Below are 22,181 nucleotides of genomic sequence, written 5' to 3'. Positions count from 1 at the left end.
TTTGCTAGCCCAAACTGAGGATCAGGTAATATAATAGACAGTCATGGTGTTTTGGATAACACCTTACACCTCCTGTTGGTTCGCGTGTGCATTGAAGGTCACTTTGCACTCTTCGGGAAAACAGACTGGTTGAGTCCCTGACCAAAACATCCCTGTTCACGAAGCTGTGCCTCTCTGGCCCCCAAAGATGACTGAATTTCAATGAGACTTTATTCTTCAAAATGAAAGGTGCTGTCTAACAGTAAAATATTGTTCTATTAAATTCAGCCCATGGCAGATCCACTACTGAGGGCTATTGAGGCAAATAAGAGCAGGGTGATGGCAGTGTGTGGTCATAAAGTTGCAGTATTCAAAAATGTAGAAAAAGCAGGTTGTCAGATTTCAATAAAGCAGTGGAAATGAATAGATACATCTCAGAGCTGGTTGCTTCCTAGTGGGATGGAATTTGAATAATAATATCACACTTGAACCAACATCGTGCTGGATTAATGGCTAGCACAGGCAGAGCACTAGTATGGTGAAGCTGCGGCAGCAGCAGCACCACTGTAGGTGTTACTAATGATACAGAGCAATGCTTCTGCTTGTTTGCACACAGAATGAAAAAAATAGGGGAGGAGGAATCTGGGAATTATTGCTTTAAGCTGCAATTTTCAACAAAGAAATCTTGCCATTCCAAACTGTCTAGACCTTTAAAAATAAAAGATGTGCAGTATTTACAATGCTCTTCAGTATTCATGAGGCTTTGCTGCTTGTTGTAAGGCGAGATGAAAACAATACTCAGTAGATTTTCATAAGTGACACGCAACTGTAAGATTGATAGATGATGTGGATTTAATGTATGTGGAGTTCAGCGCCAACATAAAAGCTGTGATGTACCCAAACACTGGGTTTATTAAATCCCTGTTTCCTTAAATGATCATCCAAAGCCTTTCACCACTTTCTTCTAGCAGAAAATAAAGGAAAGAAGGTAGGAAAAAAGAGAGGAGGGAGGGGAAAAAAACCCCAACCAAGGGATTCCCCTTAGTTTTGGTAGAGAATTACAATATCGGAACTGAAAGAGACAAATATTTAGACACTCTCTCTGCATAGAGATTAATGTGAGAGTCAGAAATACATGGAATCCACTTAAATTGATGTGATTTAGTTATGAATGGTTAAACATAAGTATTCTCTGTCAAATGCCAAAACCTATTGCATTAACTCTTTCGTCTCCCCAACCCTCCTGTATAGCCTCCTAAATCTAGGAAATTCTTGGAGCCCAGGGATCCTCTCCCCCACCTCTCTGTGCAGCGGGGCCAGAGTACAGCACAAAATCCCAAAGTCTGCTCTAGGAGAGGACTTGATGAATACATCCAGTGGGTGCATGGCAGCTCCTGCCTCCTAGCCCCTGGGGTAGACCTGCTCAAAGCGGGACCGCGCTGCGCTGGGGGACCAAGGGCCCAGCAAACTACCCTCCTTCAAAACATCAGCTGGGGGAACTGGGGATGGAGGTGCTGACTCACCCGGAGCCAGCCTTCGCTGCGCACACCCTCTGGTCTCGTTGGGACCTGTAAGTCAGCTGCCATAACCGTTGTCCTCACGAGGCATTTCTCATGCACCTTTCCTAATTTGAAACAGCATTTCACCCTTAGTCTGACATCAAGTGAATTATTTTCTCTTTCATTCTAACTTCACCCATCAGGCTGCATTCTTATGAATTAGGACTGACTTCCGCAGTGTCCCAAATCCTCTTGAAAACGATTTCTGAGTTGCTTAATTTCCACTGTCTCTAGGGGTGCAACATACACACACTCCTTGATAACAGCCTGAGTAACATTTTCTGCCATGCATTTACAGCACTTTTTAACAAAGGTGTATTTGCTTCTTAGTGGAACATTTCACTTAGTTTCAGGGTCATTTCCTGTGACAGCTGAATGTCTGTCTTCTTTATCACCTCAAGATTTAGCGAAATGATATAATTAGTATAGTTGTGCTCCTTAACCCAGCCAGCTGCGCTGGAAATCAGGCCATTTTAGCTCAGTTGAAAGGAGCAAATAGCATGCCAACTGAAATCAGGCTTTCTGCTCTGGACCAAATTTGACTTTTTTAGAAACTAGTAATTTTACCATTGGTTTTATCCCTCGGTGTGAACCATTGATTCTGGACTGGTCAGTGAGCAATTGTTTAGATACTGATTTCCCGTGGTGCTCAGTGGTATTGAAAGGCGCGCTGTTTGTGCTGTGTTGTGGGAGATGTGACCAGGAAACCTGGCCTATGGCAGAGGCTGAAGCTGGATACACCTGAATTCAGTTCCTATCATCTCTTCTCCCTGTACTTCTGAACCAGTTATTTTTCAGGTACTCTTCTGTTTCCAACCAAAAATTTAAATTTCAGTTCTTCTCTGCCCTACTTCTCTTCCTTAAAAAAAGGCTAATTTTCCCAAGGAGAAGTTTTTTCACTTCAGCAATATTTTCTACTAATAAAGCTTTCCCATGAGCTACTGCCATTTTTTTGTAATACAGAGGAAGAATTTAAACCAAAAATTGAGGGATAGGGGACAGAAATGGAAGGGAAAGAGGTCAACGCATATCCTTTTGAATTTATAAACAAGTTAAAATAAGTGACTGTGTTTGAAAAAAAAAAAAAAGGAAATTGTTTGTAATAGGGATGTTTATTGGAAAAATAAACTTCAGCAAATACTTATGGAAAACAAATGGCAAATCCAATATGACAACACATTTGCTTTAGAAATTTGAAACCAAGGTATATACTCATGCAAATATAACCAAAGGCAAAGAAACTTCTGTGTACCTGGTCCAGGTGAGCCTGTATCAAAATGCCCATGACAAAGTGATACATTAAGGATCATTTGCAGAAAACATTTTCAGTTATGAATAATATGCTGAAGGAAACTTGCAAATTGTAAGTAAGGAGTTGAAAATCATCAAATAATTTTTACAATATACCTCTAGTTTTGCTGCCTACGCAAGAGTGCTCATACTTTGTAAAGTCCTTAGATTCTCTACACAGATTAGACTGCATATGCACATAAAAATACTCATCATCACCTGAAGAAAGTGGAAAAGGAGTAGAGAAAATGGATAGCTAAGACCCAGCAAAGAGAACAGGGAAGAATGGCAAATAATATATGCAAATAAATAAAGGGAGTGTATTACGAGTGTTGTGCCTTCTGATATATGCTCAGTTGTGCCTTCTCAGCTGTTTAATGGAGTCGTTCCCTCTGGTAGAAGGTGCTTTCCTTTACCTAGGAAAACCTGCTTAGTGTTGCTTGTCCTCTTTTGTTTTGTTTTTGTAATTGAGTTTTTCCATGTGTGAAATCCCAATATTTTCTTTAACCATGAGGATTAAATGCTTGACAAATGAGAAAGATTCAGGAAAGTCACAAAACTTGGAAAAGTTGGGAGTTCATTCACTCCCGCTTTCAGCTAACATGAGCACATGAACTTGTCAGATCTGTGGCTTTCTTTTTAAAGAATTAAGTACAGTGGGGAAGCATTAACATGCATATCTAGACATTCCTCTACTCATATATTCTTTCCTTTACCCCTCTTTTCTCTCTTCACCTGTTTATCATGATTTATTTTTTCTTGTTTGTGTTACTCCTTTTTTAATAGCCAAGTAGTTCCCATCTCAGGCTGTTTGGTTTTTGGCACCAGGCTCATCTGCACACTTTCAGATGGGTGTTTAAGGCGCTTGTGTGCCTCAGCATGGGCTCACTCAGAAAGTCACCCCATTTGTGTATTCCTTTGTTGCATTTACAGACACAAAATGGGTGCTCTTCGCAACTGCTTCACACGTATTTCTTTATCAGTCTGCCAGTCTTCCTTGAGCAGAAAGATGGGACTACCCAGTACTGTTACAGACGATGCTATCAGTTCTTAACCTGTCCTTTAACTTCATCACTATACAGTTGGCCATTCATTCAGACTCTCGGAAGCTGATATTTGGGGGTTTCTCCCATTTCTCGTGCAATATTAAATGTATCACAAAAGTGCCCTGTGCCAGTTTGGAAAGGTAAAGGTGGTATCTATACTTTTGGGAAGTAAATAATAAAGTGCCGCTGCTGTATTTGCAGATGGTAGGTCATGCATCTCTGTAGCCGCTAGCCTTCATGTGAGCGTGCATGAGTGGCCCCTGAGATGAAGCAATGATTTCCTCTTCCCGGCCTGCAACTTGGGATTTCAGTTTTCTTCTTGTCTCTACCACAAATTTGGAAACATTAGATGCGCGGACTTCCCTATCAGTTCCAGCACTTTTCTGTCACAGGCATATCATGATATACAAACATGTGCCTCTTTCATAAACTCATCAAGGCCAGATTTCCACACGCCCCCGAACAAGTCACTGTATTTCTTGGTGCCTCAGTTCTGAGTACAGCAGAGATGATAGCCCTTTCTTTGTTTTGCCTCTGAAGATTGGCATCTCCGCATAATACATCCAGTGCCTAAAACAACAAGGCTGGCACCTTGCCTGGGCATTCAGCTCTAACAATAATAAGATTAAATTAAGAACAGGCACAAAAAAAGAAACCTAGGTGCTAAATAACAAGGAGGTTAAGACCAGTGTTTATCGGGTTTACTTTCCAGTGCAGGGCTGTGGCAAATGCACATCCAAGCGCTTTTCCCAGGGAGGCAAGCTATCATGGATGTGGCTTGAACTTTTATTTGTGATTTTCATGAGCCTTCCAGAGCAGTGCGTTCCCTACACTGAGGTGACTACTTTGAGTTCGCTTTTTTAATTAAGGTTCTGTATTGTAACTAGTCAATGTACATTATTGGGAGAATGAATGTCAATGCCAGTGCTTTTTCTTTCTCTCCTTTATCTTTGTCAATGATTCAAAGACATGATTTATGGTTAGTCTCCGTCTTTCAGGATCATCCATCAAGCGCTGGTTTCACTACAGGGCTCGAAGTTGTAAATCATGCAGAAAGGCTGTCACTCATCTCATTTAACCCTTTAAACACAGGGATGGAAGAAAAGGGCTGTTTTTTGCAGAAGTGGAAAAAATAGAAATAAAATGGCCATAAAATTGATGAAGTTAGACTAATCTACACAATTAATTGTTCTTTGTAATGCAACAATTATTATGAGGGACAATTAAAAGACAGGGCATGACTCCACCCTCCAAGTTCATTCTGAGAACTTGGAGGACTTCAGGGCTCCATAAAATATGTCACTTTTTTGTTTTCTCTTTTGAGCTCCTTTCAGATTTTTTAATGTCCATTACAGATGTGAAGAGCTGAGCTTCACTTTAGAATCAATCACAGGCTACTTCTGATCATGACCTTGCAGTGACTAAAGAAGGAGTGCAAAAGCCCATTAGCAGCTGCTATTTTCAGCTCTGTAAATTAACAGTTCTTTTTCTTCTGTCTCCTTTTCCCCACTCCACCCCTCCCCTCTTTTCTTTTTTTTTTTTTTTTTTTTCCCTTTCTTCCTTTTTTTGGACAGGAAGACAGCAAAAAATGAAATGTGTAAGTGGCATGGGAGCTTCCACACTTAGCCTTGTCTCACAGGCTTGAGGACTGGTGACAGCTTTGGCCAAGTGGCTGATTGCTTCTCCGTGTCCTCCCCTGCCAGCCTGGGCTGCCGCTCCCAGGTCACATTAAGCGCTAACTTTTCAGACAATGCCTCCACCTGCTCCGAGCACAAAGCCAGGGAGACTGGCATTAAATAATGAGGTGTCTTTCTTTTTTATCTTGCTATTTTATTTATTTATTTTTGGTTCAAAGTGTCGGAACTTGGTAATGGAGGGTTATTAATGAAAAATATATGTTTGGGGTCTATTTGTTTAGATTCTGCAGTGACTTGATGGCAATTTTATCCCTGAATTATGTATGGCTCTGTTTTGCCTAGGCAAGCTGATACAAACAACAAATATAGTTAGAAAAAGATATATCAGTAAATAAACTGAGAGGTTGTAAAATATGAATGTTTATCATCCAGACGGTGCCACTTCTCTTCTTTTTTACATGAACTCTACTTGAGATGGTATTTAGAAGCTTGGGACTTCTTCTGTTCCAGCAATCTCTGCAGCTTGTCACAAAAACAAATGACACCAGAGGGAACCTTGTGTTACACTGTATTCTTTTGCATGAACCTCAGTCTTCTTAAGGTGCTCATAATTTAAATTTATATCTTGATTTATTGGAATATAAGATCCTACCCTTCTTCCTTTGCAGACCCATGCTCCTTTTAACCCAGGCTCCTTTCCTTTCCCATTTCAGTATTCAGCATCTGCTCACCTAACTCCAGGTGAATGAGAAATGCAGAGCACCAAGCAAAGGTGTGCATTCAGGACGATGGATCCTGTTTTATTGTGCCGAGGGCAGAGTGCCCTGCTGGTGGGGCATAACAAGCTGCAGCCTTCTCTGTTCCCTGCGTTAGCCCTCTGTGTACAGAGCTAATTCCTGCTATAAAGAGTAACACCTGCCACTGCTTTGTGAGCCTTGTCAACGATCTGAATTTGTAAACAGCTCTTTTTCTGCATCTTACAGATTGTTTGGGTTGTGAACTGAAAGTAATTTGGGGGGGAACAAAGGATAAGATGTTTAATTGTCTGGTGGGATTAAGAGAAACTTTTAATCCTCTATCTAGGAGATAAATTCTATTTTTTGAAATATCATCCATTGCAAGCATCATGATAAATTATCACTTGTTTTATTCTGGACTAAAGTCTCATCCCACAGGGATCTCCAAGAATTTCTGCTGCTAAAATATAGCATAGAGGAAATTATAATTTTAGCATCTCTCTGCAGTCTTAATTAAGACTGTTCTTCTGATATAAAGCTGTGGTGTCTAATTACCAGAAAGCTGTCAGAAAGTAACTTTCAAAAAAACCTGTGTCAAAAAAGAGTTGGGAAGACTAGAAATATTTATTCAATTACAAATATACGGTGCTAGTAGTTTTTTTTTAATTCTAGCAGTCAACATTACTACTAATCCCTCTCTCAATATCCCACTTCCCAAGATAAATTCTAGTTCCAGGTTCTCTTCACCAAACAGTTGCTTTTTGCCCAGACAACATTTGGTAGGTTTGTTTGAACAAATAACGGAATGTTTCCATTTTTTTTCTCGCACATTCACAAAGTATTGATGTTTTCGATTTCAGTGTATTCCACATCTCAAAGCCAAATTCTGGCACAGATGTCCATCCATTTTTACCTTCAAAAGCATGCAGAAATTTTGCAGTGCAAAACTACTAGTTAACCTGCAGCAGAGTCAGGAATTCACTTTGAGACTTAGTCCTAGTTCCTGTTTTTTTCCTTCTGAGCATGTGCCATTGCCTCAAAATTACTCATATTTAAGACAAAACCTGCTCTTTTGTTTGCCAAGAAGTCAGCAGAGCCTGTGCTTGCTCATTACAGGTCTGACTAGGAAAGCTCATGAACCTCAGCCAGGTTTTGATGACCATCTCCCTAGTTGTGAGACCATGATTGAACTGAGGGTTTTCATTTTTTTACCAGCATATTTTATAGCTCTACCTGCTGAAAGTCCCTTTTCTGAGATTTGCATAAGGTAAAAAAAAAAGGAGAGGTAATATGATGAATGCTGACAGGTACATTTGCTACAATTGATTAAACACTTTTGCCATCCTTACGGTTTTCTTTCACCCGCCTCGTGTCTTGCCAGAAAGAGAGGTGTGAGTGACTTTGTCATTGACATTAAACAGTTGTATATACTTCTAGCTGCAAAATGCTATCCCCAGAGTTTGTTTACTCGATCTGTATTTCCAATCAGTGCAGAAGGTTTACTAAAGCAGTTCATTACTGATTTATTTATGATGTATTTAGATAGCAAATATGGTTCTGTCAGCAGTTGCTGGCTAAACAGTGTTGACAGACATTAATAGCATATGGTATAGGAATGGAATTATGATCTTTAAGAGTCTTTGTGTCTCAACATACATTTACAGTTTGCATTTTTCCTAGGTAGAGAGACAGAGAACTTCTAAAAACGAAAACAGTGTTTCTTTTTCTTTTTGTAACCTTTGGGGTTTGTTGGTGGTGACATTAAAATCTTCTGTGCCTGTTTAGCTGTTCAATTTAATGGAAGACAAATTCTCCCAAAGGTTTAATTTACTCTCACAAACTGAAATCACTGCATTCTCACCATGGGAAATGGCCTTAATTTTCCCAGCCTTCAGTATACATCAAGCATATAATTCATTTCTCCCCCCTCAATACTTCCCTCATTAGAAAACAAAGTTTTTGATATTTAAATGTTATATAGTTTAAGTTGAGAAACAGATCTTCTCAGCCCCATAAAGTGCATTTGCAGACATGATTGCTTCTCTCTGACAGCAATAGATTTATACAGGGTGGAACAGAAAAACACTTGAATTTCTGACCTTTACTTGTCTGCTTCCTCTAACACCAGCATTTTTACCAGTGTCAAGGAGAAAAAGCAAAAAACGTGGCTGCTCATAGAGGAAGGAAGAACAGGTAATGGTGAAACCGCTTTGTGGCAGTTGATACCGGTTGGGGACACTAAATTGTGTTGGGAAAGGACTAGGGAGGAAGATGAATTTCATGTGAGAAGTTGCCTCTCAATCACATGAGGATAAACGAATTGGGAAATAATATGGGAAATCATCTCATCCTTCTCTTTAGATTAATGATAACGGAGGAGGTGAAGTGGAAATACACTGTTTATTTTCCAAAGTAATAGGCAACATTTTGCTTTCCATAAAATGGAATTAATAATAAAAAAAATTCTTTGCTGGAGTTAGATTGCATTTCCATAGGATTGGCTGGCCTCAGAACAGTGCTTCAGAGCCCCTGCTAACAAATACCCAAAGTTATGAGGTAAAAGAAGAGGAAGAAGGGATCTTCTGAAGAAATGCTCAGGTCATACAGAATGCCACCAGTGAGTATAAATGTGCTATTTGCCAGGAGTGTGAGGGCTTTTGAGTAACAGCTACATGAATGATTTTTTTTAAATTACTGCTATTTTTGATACATTGTTAGAGAGTTTAGGATGCAGACGCTTCCTACTTCCACTGCTATTGGCAGCAAAAAATGAATATATATACATATATATATACACACCCATCAGACAAAAAGAAACAACACTAGCAACAAGAAGAGGTTCTGTACAGGGAGCGCCAAGAAAAATAAAACATTGAGCCAATTCTTCCTCTGCCTAAAACCATTTGCTTCAAAATAATTACACCAGTAGGAAATTTAACCTATTGTACATGGAAAAGTTAATATGCCATTAACATCTGAAAAATTATTAGAAATGAAACCCAGGTATGGGCAAAGCACTCTCCAGCTTAGAGTCAGGCTTATCTCATCAATGTGTGAAGCTTGATAGACCCCAAGAGCTGGTTGAAATGAGCTGACCCTGTAGGTAACCACTTTGAGAAGTTTGCCTTTCTGCATCTTCCAGGTTTGCTACCCCTGTAGTATCATAGCTCTACTAGACAGTGGCCATGGTGACGTCTGATAGCATGTGGCTGTTGACAGCTCTGGCACATGCCAGCTGGGGCCTCCTGAACAGGGTCTTTGGAGGACTTTTCTGTTTAAGCAAACACTTTGGAGAAGGGCTGTTGATGTCGAGCACTGCTGCCTTGGCTGGGAGTTTTAATGCTGCCACTGGGTCGTGATTAGGGACCAAAGACATTAGACAGTGAGTTGCCAAGAGACCTAGCTTGTTTAAACTAAACTTCTCTGAGGCAGCAGCTAAGATGGCCAGTTTTGCTGGTTCTTCTCCCAGTGAGTGTTTAAAGACTCTTGTTTGTAAGGGGCAGAGTATTAAAACAGTGAATTCATAAATAGTGAGTTAAAAGCAGTTTCAGTCTTTCTGAATCTTCTTATTTTAAACATGTTTTCCTCTCTTTGTGCAACAGATTTCCTATCAGTATAAGGGAACTGACTGCACAAGAAGGAGCAATGAACTGGCAGTATGATACATGTTGAAAAATTAAAAAATTCAAAAACAGACCAGTCAAATTCCAGCTGTGCATTGGTGGATACATACAGTAATTAGCCCATGTAGACAAGGCAAATTGGTAGTCGTTCAAGACAAACCTTGTGCAAGTACTAGCTAGCTCTGTGATGTGCTTTGCCTTCATTTAAATTTTAGCATAGATTGATAAACACATTAAAAATTCTTTTTTTTTTTTAGGTGTTATTCCTGGTAGAAAGAGAATCAGCCAGAAATGCTTTAAAAGGGAAGTATTGTTTGGATTTGAACCTAGTGGATAAACTGAAAGTATTTAGACAGTCTATAATGAAGTGTTGTTGGCCTCTGGTCTGTGATAAATGCTTCAATTTTATAGCTCCAAATCAACTTTACCCATAAAATCTCAAAGGACTTTCTCCACTTAGCAAATCAGCTACGACTTAGTGGCCATAGCCAGTGTATCCTCATGCATTGTCAAAAAAGCTGTGCAGACCTAAGCTTATACAACTCCCACTGATATAAAAAAAATTTTTGGAAGTTTTACTTTTACATTTTCAGTAGTTAGTCCAAAATCTGTGTTAGATAAGGTGCACAAGAATATTTGTCATGAATAATTGGATTATTAATAGCAAAAGGATTTTATTGGTGTGAAGTCCAATCCTCAATAAAATTATCTGGTGGGTTTCTGCTCAAGAAGTAGTCAAGTTAATGTGCAAGTCATTCCTTTTATTAAAAAGTTCTTGTTCAACATTTCTCCATTTTAACTATCACTGTGCACTTACCACTCTTTATTTCTATATGATTTCAGTCATTGCTTCAGAAATGCAAGTGCAGATCCTGTAACACACTCTCACAATATAAACACAGTTTGAACATGGATGTAAATGTAATGTGCAAAATCCCTTGTAATGCTTCATTTTCTAAATGCTCTCTGCATCCATTTCCACCGCAACTTTAAGAAAGTAGACTATTTTTTCTTACCAATTCTTTCTGAATGCCCTGATAATAATCCTGTTCTGTTCATCCTCCTGATTCCCAGCAGAATTTTGAGGAAAAACATTATACATGGATTCACCTATTGTCATAGAGGTTAAAACCCTGCTCACATTTAAAGAAACCCTCTTGGACTGATCTCTGCTCTGCACTTGTTTCATTTGATTTATCTTCTGTTGTTTGTAGTTTCACTGATCACTTTCTTATTACTTTTACACTTCCATCCATTTCAGTTTTGTACTCCTTTTCGAGCGATTTCTTATACCGCCCCTGCCACCTGCTCCCACCTGATGAATTGTCTGCTCAAACTGTTGAACTTGACCTGGCATGGTCTCTTCCACAGAAAATAAATGATGCCACACAGACATATAATGATGCCTTAATAAACATCCCAGATACATTTGCTCCTCTGCAGAAGTGCAGATCTCAAAAGGTGGTGTCCCAATTACATGCTGATGCCTGGGAGGCAGTGAAATGGAAGAGGTAGGAATTAAAACAAAAATTGAGAAGCCTTGCTCTTTGTGTGTATTTAAGCACACTTGAAAATTCTCTGGACCTTTTTTCCAAGCTTTTGTCTGCACTTACACTTGTGATTACTAGAAACAGCAATAAATATATTTTAATTCTGTAAACATTTTCAATAGCTTTTTTTTTTTTTTAATGGCTTTTTTTTTATATTTGGGCTTGCCTACAGCAGCAAGTCATTTTTCAGAAAGTCGGTATTGAGGAATTTGGTAGAGGTCAGATGCCCTCTGTTGCTTTTCCTTCCAAGCCTGAGTGAGGCCCCAGAAAAAAAATGCAGGGAAGTTTATAAAATTTTTTTATTCTGTTACAGAGTTGGATAGTAGAGACGGTTAATCCACTCTTTCAGCTCTTTCAGGATTTTAGAGTCTGGATTTTTGATCCACTAGACCGCTTTGTGAATTCCTGCAAGCCTTAAATCCAGTTATAATGGATACAATATATAGCTTTTTTGTACCCAGTGAGGTCCCTCACTTCAGCAGTGGTTACATTATGATACCTATGCTGAAGAAGTCGTTTCTGTCAGTAAGTGACCTTTCTGATTATTGGATTTTTTTACCATAACTCATAGTTGTTATTTCTTGCTGAGACTCAGGAAAAACTGATCCTGTGCAGCTGCAGCCTCCTGTTGTTGCTGCCTGGTTTTTTATGCTTTGTCCCATATGATAAATTTCAGTTATCACTTAGGACAGGGCAAGAATGCAACACTGAGACTGTGGTGATTATGATCTGTAAATGATCTGTGTACTGGCCCTGGATCTAAGCCCTTCCTTGGATCATTTGAGACACAATTTAAAAGAACACAGCTTAATATTTGTGTTTCAATCTTTTTTTTTTTTCTTTTTTTTTCCCTTTGAAATTTCTGTTATTTTAATAATCTTGATAGGTACTTGGAAACTATATTTATTTTCCATATCAGTTGGAAGCTTTTCCTTTTGACATGGATTGATTTGTTTTGCACAAGTTTCTTGCAGAATGGAACCAACAGTACTAATTTTACTACTGAAAATTATTAGTATTCTTACTATTAATAGGCCTTCATATCTGCAAGGAAACAGTAAGGCAGCATCCCAGCTTGTGTGGAAAGAGAAAGGAAAGCAGTGGAGGGTATCAACATTGGGAGCTTTCTGGGGCAGCAAGAATTTTGTTCCATGCTGGTAAAAGATTTTTGTAGGGCAGTATTGGTGTTGAGGGCAGTACATTAATAAAATTACAATGGTAATAATAAAGATACAGTATATTTACACAATCTATTAAGAGAGTGATAAGATATTATTCCCCCAAAACATCAGGTAAAAATGATTGCAAGTTTGTGCTACCAAAGCCAGCACCAGCATACCTGCAGTCATGCCTCTCACAGAGGGGGTATTTCAGGCAGGACCTTAAAAGAAGTTATTTCCATCTTTGAAACAGATTTCAAAGGATTGCAGATCGATTCTTATCGCAGTTGCTGCAGCCTTCTCACCGTTGACTGCAATGAGAAGTGAAAAGCAGGATCAGGCCCTCTGTATGCCCCCTTACTTGGGTAGAGAAATGTCCAAACGTTATGTAGGTGGATGCACACATATTGTGTGTATTAAATACCCTGTTGGGCAGCTTGTTTAGGTATTCCTCATTCTGACAACAGGGTAAGGGATAAAAAAGAAACCTGTGGACTCGAATTAGTAGGTGATCCCACTCTGACCTGGACTGTGTCAGTGCCAGGAGGAGGAAAGCCTTCTCTCTAATGAAACTTCATTTACCTATGGACTCTTCTTTTCCACAGTACAGATTGAATTTTGGCTGTTGTATGTGACTGAGGAATGGTGTTGTGCATGTACAGACTGTACGTTTGAAGGAGATGTTTTGACCTTTCTCATCTCTTGACTGGTGTTGCAAAGATGGAATGATGTAGAACAGAGATTTTGTGACAGAGTAATAATAAGAAAGAATCTGACTGCCAGTTGCTCATTACTGGATCTCTTTTAAATGCCAGAACCATCTATGTTTGCCTTCAAACAACACTGAGCACCTAAATCACCATAGTAAACAGATATAGAAAGAGACAGAAAGGTTAAAAGTGTACTCATAATCTCTTGCTTTTCCTCCTAAACATGTTTGATAGCAATATTGTTTCTTAAAAACAATATGACCTCATTTGTAAAGCAATATTCATGCTAAACTAGTCAGCTGTTAAATATACCCGGCACTGTGCATTATGATGAAGCTAAACCAGAATTTCAATTATTTTCTGGACACATTTAAAATTATAATACTTTACTGGGTTAGTGTTATAGTTCATCCAAATTACTCACAAAGTATCATATCAATCTCTTGCAACTGCTTATTGCTTACATATCTGAGGAGTTAGTCGAAGTAAGATGCCGTCTGGGGTAATGACCTTCATGCTGACTTAGTGCTTTGATGGTTATGTGGCTATAAGTGCAGGGATGTCTAATGGTCAAAAGTCAACGTTTGTTGGCCATAATATTTGTCACAAAAGAAACAGACTATTCATTTGGACTAACATTTGCAAGAGTATGTTCCTGAAAGGAAAATAAAGAGGGAAATAAAACACTTGATGATCTGTGTATTCTTCACTAGTGTTCCTTTTACGCTGAAATCCCAGCAAGTGAAAATTCACACTTCAAAATTATTTGCAGTTTTTTATTGCCTGGAATAAAGGCAAGATCAAAACAAAGCAAGAAGATGAGGAAGATCTATTTCATTATACTCCCACTTTCTACTTATGTACCTTATCTAAAGAGATGTTAAGAGACAAATGGTGTTGCAGCCATGGTTTAACCAGCTATGAGTAGCCAGCACAGATTTATGAATATTACTGGCAAGTATGGCTTGAAGCAGATCTCATTGGAGCTGCAATATGGCTGTGTATCCAAAGGGAAAATCAAAAGGTCCACTGCTCTTTAGACAAATGTTATAATAATAGTGTACCTTTAAAGCCATATTAATATTTTTTAAAAATAGGCTGTAATACTAGGTCCTAGTCAACAAGTTATGGCAAGGAGCTTGCATTTTATGCAGCATCTTCAGCTGTGCATGAATTCTGCACTTTAATAAAACCACATAAGAAGTGCTGTTGGCTTCATCTCTACCCATAACTGGGTCGTGAAGCTGAGTACTCAAGTAGCGCTAGATTTTCTGTTCAGCATACAAGCACAATGCATTTCCCAGTGTGCTCCTGCAGAACGTGTACAAGAAGCAGCATTTTGCAGTTCAACAGGCAGGGAGGCGGGGATTTTAAAGAGAAAAAGGCTGTTCATGGAGGTCATCCGTAAAAACATCTGAGCTTTGAACTGACCCTCTGTGACTTGCAAGAGGCCACCTCAGCAATCAGTGGCAGATGCCAGAGTTATGACAGTTGAGTCTTGCTCCTTGCTCTGGCGGATTTTCTGTCAACGCTGACTCACTTAATCCTTAGTCACATTACTGAAATCAGGCTGCTATTGTTTACATATTAATAATTGATTATTAAGTAATTATGACAGTGAAGCTTCATCATGCCGTAGCCTCTCTTTATGGCAGATAAACCTATCTACTCTTACCCCAAAAGGGACAAACTTAACAGGTTTATGATCTTTCTTGAATTAAGGCTTAAATTCTTCTGCATGAGACTGGGTACTCCATTGCATTTATCCAAGCTGGTCTCTTTTGAATTGGAGAGGCCAAGAAATAAGCAGTCTTTTAAAAATAATAATCAAATAATTTGTCTCTCACATTGTGCTATTCAATGCACTGAACAAGCATCAGTTATTAACAGAAATAGTAATTTTCCACAGTAGCAGACCATACCTAAACACTCAAAAACAACTGTGGGAAGGGCTAGTACTTCAAGATTTTTACACGTTGAACATAGTCATGAAAAGGAATATGATTATATAGATCTATTTTTAGAATAAACATTGTGCTTTCATACGCAGAATTCTTCACTCTGATCAAGGGCCTTTCAAGAGAAGGTGTTGATCTTTCACATGTTTATTACATGTAGTATCTCCAGCTTCAAGTGTAGCCCACATGAACTCAAAGCCAGAGCCCATTCAAGGGGAATGTGTTCTGAAGAAATGCTGTCCATGAGATAAGCCGTGGATTCAGTAGAAATGAGTCAAAGTTTTATTTTTTTTAGGATAAAAAGCAAGTGTCCATAAACATGATCCTCATCTTCTTTCTACTTATAATTGTATTTAATATAAATGTACTTCATTACTGGAGAGCAGTCTTCATGGCCATACAATAGCAAACAAATTCTTCAGAAGCATCTTTAATTATTCATTTGGCTGTACTATATTTTATGCTACTTTTCATAAATGTTAATCTTTATTATTGCCCTACCAGGAAAAAAAAGAAAGAAGGAAAGAAATACCTGTTATTAAATGACCTATCAGGCTGACATGGATAAATGTTGGTAGCTATTTAATTGTTTCCCATCTGCAGTTTTATACAGTTTCTATCAAACTGAAGGGTAATTTTTTTAGTAGCTGCTTATTTTAAATGTACAAAACCCTTGTGTGTAATTCCATTAGCTGCCCTACAGCATTGCAATCTACAGTTTCCCTGAGGCTGTTGTGAAATATTGATGAAATCCTTGCTTTTGTGGCTTCCTCTGATACACTAAACATTTGTCTGATGTTAGTTGAACTTGAATGGATCTGTTCAGAGTTATATCAGTAGTGACTTCAAAGGCTGTAAGGCTGTTACAGTTTTTTTTTACAAACTGAAGTTTCAAAGCCTTACCATGTGGTACTTTAAAAAAACAAAGTTCATATCAAATGAACCAAAGTGCTAGCAATACACTGGTAAGACTCATTACAATTTCAATTTATATAGATATATATTTTTTTATGATTCTGATTGGTAGCTCATGCCATTTAAAGAAATTTAGATGGGTATTTAGGGGAACCTAGGATAATGAAAGAGGGAAAACATAATTTGAAACTTGGATTTTAAATGAGGTAATCTATAAATTTACAAAGCCACTCTGATGTTTTCCACAACAATAAATAGGACAAGAGAAAACAGAAGAAAGGCAAAGAGTGACAAAAGTTTCAGACTTAGGTTTTCATCAGCAAAGTGATTTACACTGGTGCAATTAAAATGACTAATGAGGAAAACATATTTGCTGCTACTCTATTCTTTTAATTGTTCAGGACCAAACTGCATTTTGGAAAGCACCCTTTGTGTCTGTACTAGCAATTAAATGCAACGCATATTCATGGTGCAGTGATGTGATGACTGCCTGATACCTGTCTAAAACTTTGCCGGGCGAGGATTTTGGTGCTCGGGACGGGCAGGCGGGATGGATGGGGCAGAGGCGGGGGTCTGCTGCTCGTGCACAGCAAAGGGCTGTGAAGGTTGCGTTCTTTGCATTCAAGTGATGCAACGATTCATAGCTTTCATTAGAAGCATGTTGGTTGAAAATACAATCTGGAGAATATTAAACACCTTCAGCTAGTTGAAACAATGAAATTGTAAGTGCCAGGGGTTTGTAGAAAATAACAAACAGAAATGTTTTTAACCAAAGACAAATTGTTCCCTTATACTGTAAGCCCTCACGTAAGGAACTTCAACTGTTGGCTCTGAACGTGGTTAAATCCATTTCTGCAACAGCTAGCACCTAGCAATTCAGTCATTCAAACTGACTGAATCCAGAGCAAGGCAAATATGACTGAAGTTGCTTTTTTTTCGCAGTGCTGTAACTGACTATGTAAACAACATAACCTTTAAGGAAAATTATTCAAGAAAAAACTCCATAATAATTCTGTCCCTGCTATGGAATCTCAGCTCAGTAGAGCGCATCAGCTCACCTCTCTTTTTGCAGTCTTCCTTTTGTTTGGGGATTTTTTCCTGTTTTATTATTGGTTTTGCTTTGAGTTTATGGGTCACTCAAAAGCCAGTTCCCTGCACATATGCTTCCAGCCACCGATCATTTTCATTTGACTCATAACTGTGTAGGATGCAATGTACGAAAGACATAATCGGTTCTCCTTTGTGCTGCTAAAAGTCCCACTGAAACTAGTGGGTATTTTGCCTTCTTAACCAGTAGAAAATTGGACATTTAATAGAAAACTTTATATTACAACTCTAATTAGAGTACAACAAAATGAAAGCCCAAAATTGCTTCATTTCAGCATCATATATAAATAATAGTTATGGCTCCATGGAATTGCCTTTGTGTGTTAAAATTCAGTTATGGCAGAAGCCACTCCAAGTTTCCTTGCTCTTAAGCTGCAGTGGCTTGCAAGCTTGGCACCACAGAGGTTGCTTCTATCCTGCAGCAGTGGATGGTAGTGGATGTTTCTTTTCCTACTCTGCAAAAGGCAGAAATTCATGCCCTAGTGTCAGCTGCTGTAACTATTTGAAAAACAAAGTTCTAAAAAAATAAAAAGGCAAAGGAACATTGGGAAAAATCTCTCCTTTGAGATGACAAGTTATTTTGGACACAAAATTGCATCACTAGGGTGGTGATCAAAACTTCCATACCGAACCACTGCAAACTGAATTTGGATGTGATAGTAAATAGTAATAGCAGCAAAAGGTGCAAATGATTTCCCATTATCCAAAATAAATAACTGGCCTCCCAGAAAAGAGACAATTGAGCAAATTCAGCCTTTTCTGAGGTTTTGAGAACATCTAAAACCTTCCTCAGGGTGCACATGGCTTTAGACATAAACCTCACACTACCAGGAAGTTTAGACCAGATGACAGAGACACTCCTTCGTCTCTGACACCCATGATTCAGAGCCAGATGCTCTCTGCTCCCTCCGCGGTGAGAATGGTACCCTTTCCCTGTGTTTTCTTTCCATCTTGCAGAACTTAACAGGAAGTTTTTTCCCTGGTACAGAAATTTTTAATGTAGCCTAAAAAGCTCCGAAATGATATAATTCACTCTTGTATTACAAATTTTGTATTTTGAAAGATCTTTCCATGAAACTCCATTGCATTTCCAGGGTGTTGCATTGCTTTTAATCCTGTTAAATTCCAAAATGTCTTTGATATAAAAGTTATGCAACAGAGTAGGGACTCTTTTTTTCCTCAGCTGCCAATTTCTCTCTTCAGTTGATTTTCAAACTGGGATGAATCTATAGGTATGAACTTCTACAAAGAGCCAGGTTAAGATTTGTCTTTGGGTCGCTAATGTAGTTAGACATTTTTGAGAAAAAGGAATGAGAAGTGGTCATTATCCATTATCTGCATGAAAAATTTCAGAGAAAGAAACAGTTTCTGCCAAACACAAAAAGATGTTTGAGCTGAAGCCAAACAAGAAGGAAACAAGATCACCTTATAGCATTGCAAGATTGCTCTACTAATGATGTTATTTCAAGTAAAACTGGAATATATATATGAAGAAGTGCAGATGGTGCATGGGTTTTACATGGATTAGCGGTGTTGTTCTGGACAATGATTCACTGTCCCTTTTCTTGGCAGAAAATGAATTTTCCAGTCTTGGAAAGAAACATATATGTATATTTTAAGAAATGTTTCTCTATGTGGAAAAAGAGCAAATTTGAGTGAAAATAGCATCCACTGGTGGAAAAGTTAACAGTCAGAATGAACACTTTAAAAAAAAAAGATGTATTCACACTACTATTCAAGGTTAGAAGTGATGTATAACGTGGTGCAAATTACAGGTTATTCAGGGGTGTGAGGGCCTGAAAGTCAATACTGGATTCAGCATCACTGGGAGCTTGGCTCAGTGCTGTCTGCATAGTAGAATCAAGGCTTCAAGATGTGGATGGTTTTAGACCCATAAGTTCAAAGAAGAGGTTTTGAGGGTATATTAATTGGACCTGCTTTCTTTTAGTTACTCTGTAGAAATATGCTAGATATTCCTAAGAAAATGTTATCTTTTGAAGAATAAAGAATCAGCTGTTTATTGCAACCCTTGTCCTAGAGAAGCAGGTTTCTTACGTTACCATGAATCCAATTACAAAGGTGCAGAGAAAAAAAGTTAAAACAATTTAGAATTGTATTTATGATTATTATCCATATGATAATATTATCCTTACTGATGTCATGATTTTGACAAGCCAAATACTGTATTTAATACAAATACTGTATTTCCATTTAGGAAGCCAGAAATTGCTTCCACTCACTGCTCTGAAGCTCCTGGGTTTCGTCCAGTTTTCAAGATGATAGTGAAATTTCAGTCCCCCGCTTCTTCAGGACTGCACATTGCCCATCCTACATCTCTGCCTGGGCCTGTTTAATTTCAGTGGGAAAAATTCTCATCTGGGAAAAGGAGGAAGCATTCACCTGGTTACTGAGTTTGGATTTCTTTAATTTTTTTTTTTTTTTTTTTTTTCCTGTAAGACAGCTATATACAAGCATCTCAGACTTTTGGAGTGGCAGAATAAGCCTGGGGGAGAACTGGAGGGAAGAGAACAGGTCACTCAACAATTTATTACATGGACATCAGTATGACGTGCAAAAATTATGCTACTTACTACAGGCACTGCATTTAAAGCATGTGGGTGTGCAGGCTTAAGACACCGTTACCTTATAAAATAAATAATGCAAAGTCCACTTAAATTAATGTTATTTCTGTTAAATAGCTACATCAGTTCATATCAAACTTCATGTCCAATGAAATCTTTCTAAAAACCACTGCTGGAAGGACACATGCATTTCTTGTACCCTAGGTTGTCTGCACAGGTCTCCACTGTCCTTAAAATGCCCACAGCAATTTAAATCATTTACATAAACAAAAATGGTTTTACAAGTAGGATACTGAAATGTGTTTTCCAAGCTGCCCAGAACTCTTAACCGTTAAAATGGACCTGACTGATGGTTTTGTGAAATTTTGATGGTGCTTTCTAATAAGTTACTTCTACTACTTTCATAAGATTTTACAGACACAAAAAAAAAGAGGATTTCTCAGCACGAGTTACTCTTCTGTAAAGGTTATAGTAAACATGTCAATGCCTAATTAAGCAGAAAATTTTATCTGTATTGTGGGGGATGTGCAGCTGTCTGCTACTTCTGCTTCTCCTAGTAAATCCTTTTAGAAGGACAAAGGATATTGTGAGGAAGAAAGTACTGTATGTATCTTCCAAAGGAAAAAATTACCCTCTGGTGAAAAATGGGTTAATAGTGTTCAAAGAATTGGTGCTGAAATGGAGAATCAAATTTGCACTGACCCAAAACTGTGTGAATGCTATTTGTTGTCTGTTTTGTCTGATTCCTTCATTGGATTCCCTCCTTATTTTTGTTTTGCTCGATGTAATATGCTTGGCACTGTGATACATCCTGGCAAGGGGCCAGCGTCGCTACCTACGCTGTACAGTATCTCTAACACCGCGAGAACCATGTCAGTCCTGCTCATCAGTTTGTGCTGCTTGTTTAACAAGGTTACTACTCATGATGTGTAGGAGCTTTTGCCGCCTCCATGTCCCTCCATTCTCCTTGTCCCCTTGAAAAACATACGAGCTCAGAAAGGGATACATGGAAAGTATTATCTGGTTATTAGGGGAAAAGTTTAGGGAGGAGAAAAAAATATTTTGTTCTTTGTGTTGTCTTTGCTGCCTGCCTCAGTCTGATCATCTGTAAGTGGGGCTACTAATAATTGCTGTACCCCAACACACTAAAAGGCTTATTTTTTAGTATTTAACACTTTTTATTTAATATTTAGCTTCTTTGCTGAAAGCATCTGCTGAAGAGCACAGTGTTCCTACTACTATGTGATTATTATTTTGTTAGGCTAAAATGATGTCCAGGTCATTTGCTCATAGCCACTGCTGTTATCTTTGCCTCTGGGTTGTGAAGCTGCCTGGTATCACCCCTGGAGTAAGCCAAGCCCAGCTCTAAGCCAGTGTGATCTGTGTAGGTCCTAAGACCGTGGGAAGGGCGTAGGAAAGATGACTCACGTGGGTTTCTTAGCCATCATTTCCCTCTTCTTATACTGCAGCTTCATCCAGGAAACAGTTCCTCTAATTCTGGTTCATCTCTGGCTTGATGGTAAACATGTGTTGAAAGGGGTGAGATACATATGCAGATAGATTGAAAAATTGAAACACATATCTGAAGAAAAACTGTGGAAGTCTTTGTCCATATATTAATAAAAATGCTTCTACCTTTTCGGCCCATCCCTTTTGATTTGCTAAAAGGATATCATTTGTGCAGGAGTAACAAATTCAGGGGAGCAAAATAAGCCAAGTTCTCAAAGACCCATAAAATGGCTTTTCTCAGAAAATGGGAAGGAATTGGATTTTAAACAAATAACACTTTTAGGCTTATTTTCCTTGTGCTTTCTGAGCTTTTAGGGTTACTTCACAATTACGAGTACTAGAATTTTATTTTATTTTTGCTTAGTTTTTCTTAAGGGCAGCTTTGATTTAGGGGTTTTGGTATTATTTTTTTTTTACATACTTACCTGATACAAAAAGCTAGATCTTAAGGAAACACAACAAAGTACTCCTGAGACTGCAGTGCAGTCACTAGGGTTAGCAGCTCTGCGTTTGCACCTAACTAGAAGAGCTCATCAATGTATCTCCTACGAAGACCTGTGCTTCTGAAATCAACATTTAGTTTTGATGAGTGGCTGTCAATAACAGTGAATTGTTTCAATATCTTCTTGCATTGTGCATAACAGCTTTGCAGCGGCTGTTAAAAAAATTACACTGGGGTTTTGTAAAACATGCCTGAACCACTCCCTTCTTGTAGGGGTCTAAGAGTGAATTGACGACTATGTTGAGTCATTGTGAATTTATCACTGACTGCAATGGAGCCCGTTCACCCTTAAAAATCCTCTTCTCTAATTCTTCAGT

General features: G+C 38.5%; 1 protein-coding gene across 2 annotated transcripts in view; it reads left to right on the top strand.

Moving 5' to 3' along the window:
* The window catches only part of TSHZ2 (teashirt zinc finger homeobox 2), a 233,038-nt gene that overhangs the window by 115,445 nt on the left and 95,412 nt on the right, over window positions 1–22,181 (top strand). The gene's annotated exons all lie outside the window — the stretch shown is intronic.

This window comes from Aquila chrysaetos, chromosome 3, assembly GCF_900496995.4.
Source record: "Aquila chrysaetos chrysaetos chromosome 3, bAquChr1.4, whole genome shotgun sequence".
Classification (NCBI taxonomy): Eukaryota; Metazoa; Chordata; class Aves; order Accipitriformes; family Accipitridae; genus Aquila; species Aquila chrysaetos.
Note: the sequence above shows the minus strand (reverse complement) of the source record. Positions and strands in the feature narration are given on the sequence as shown.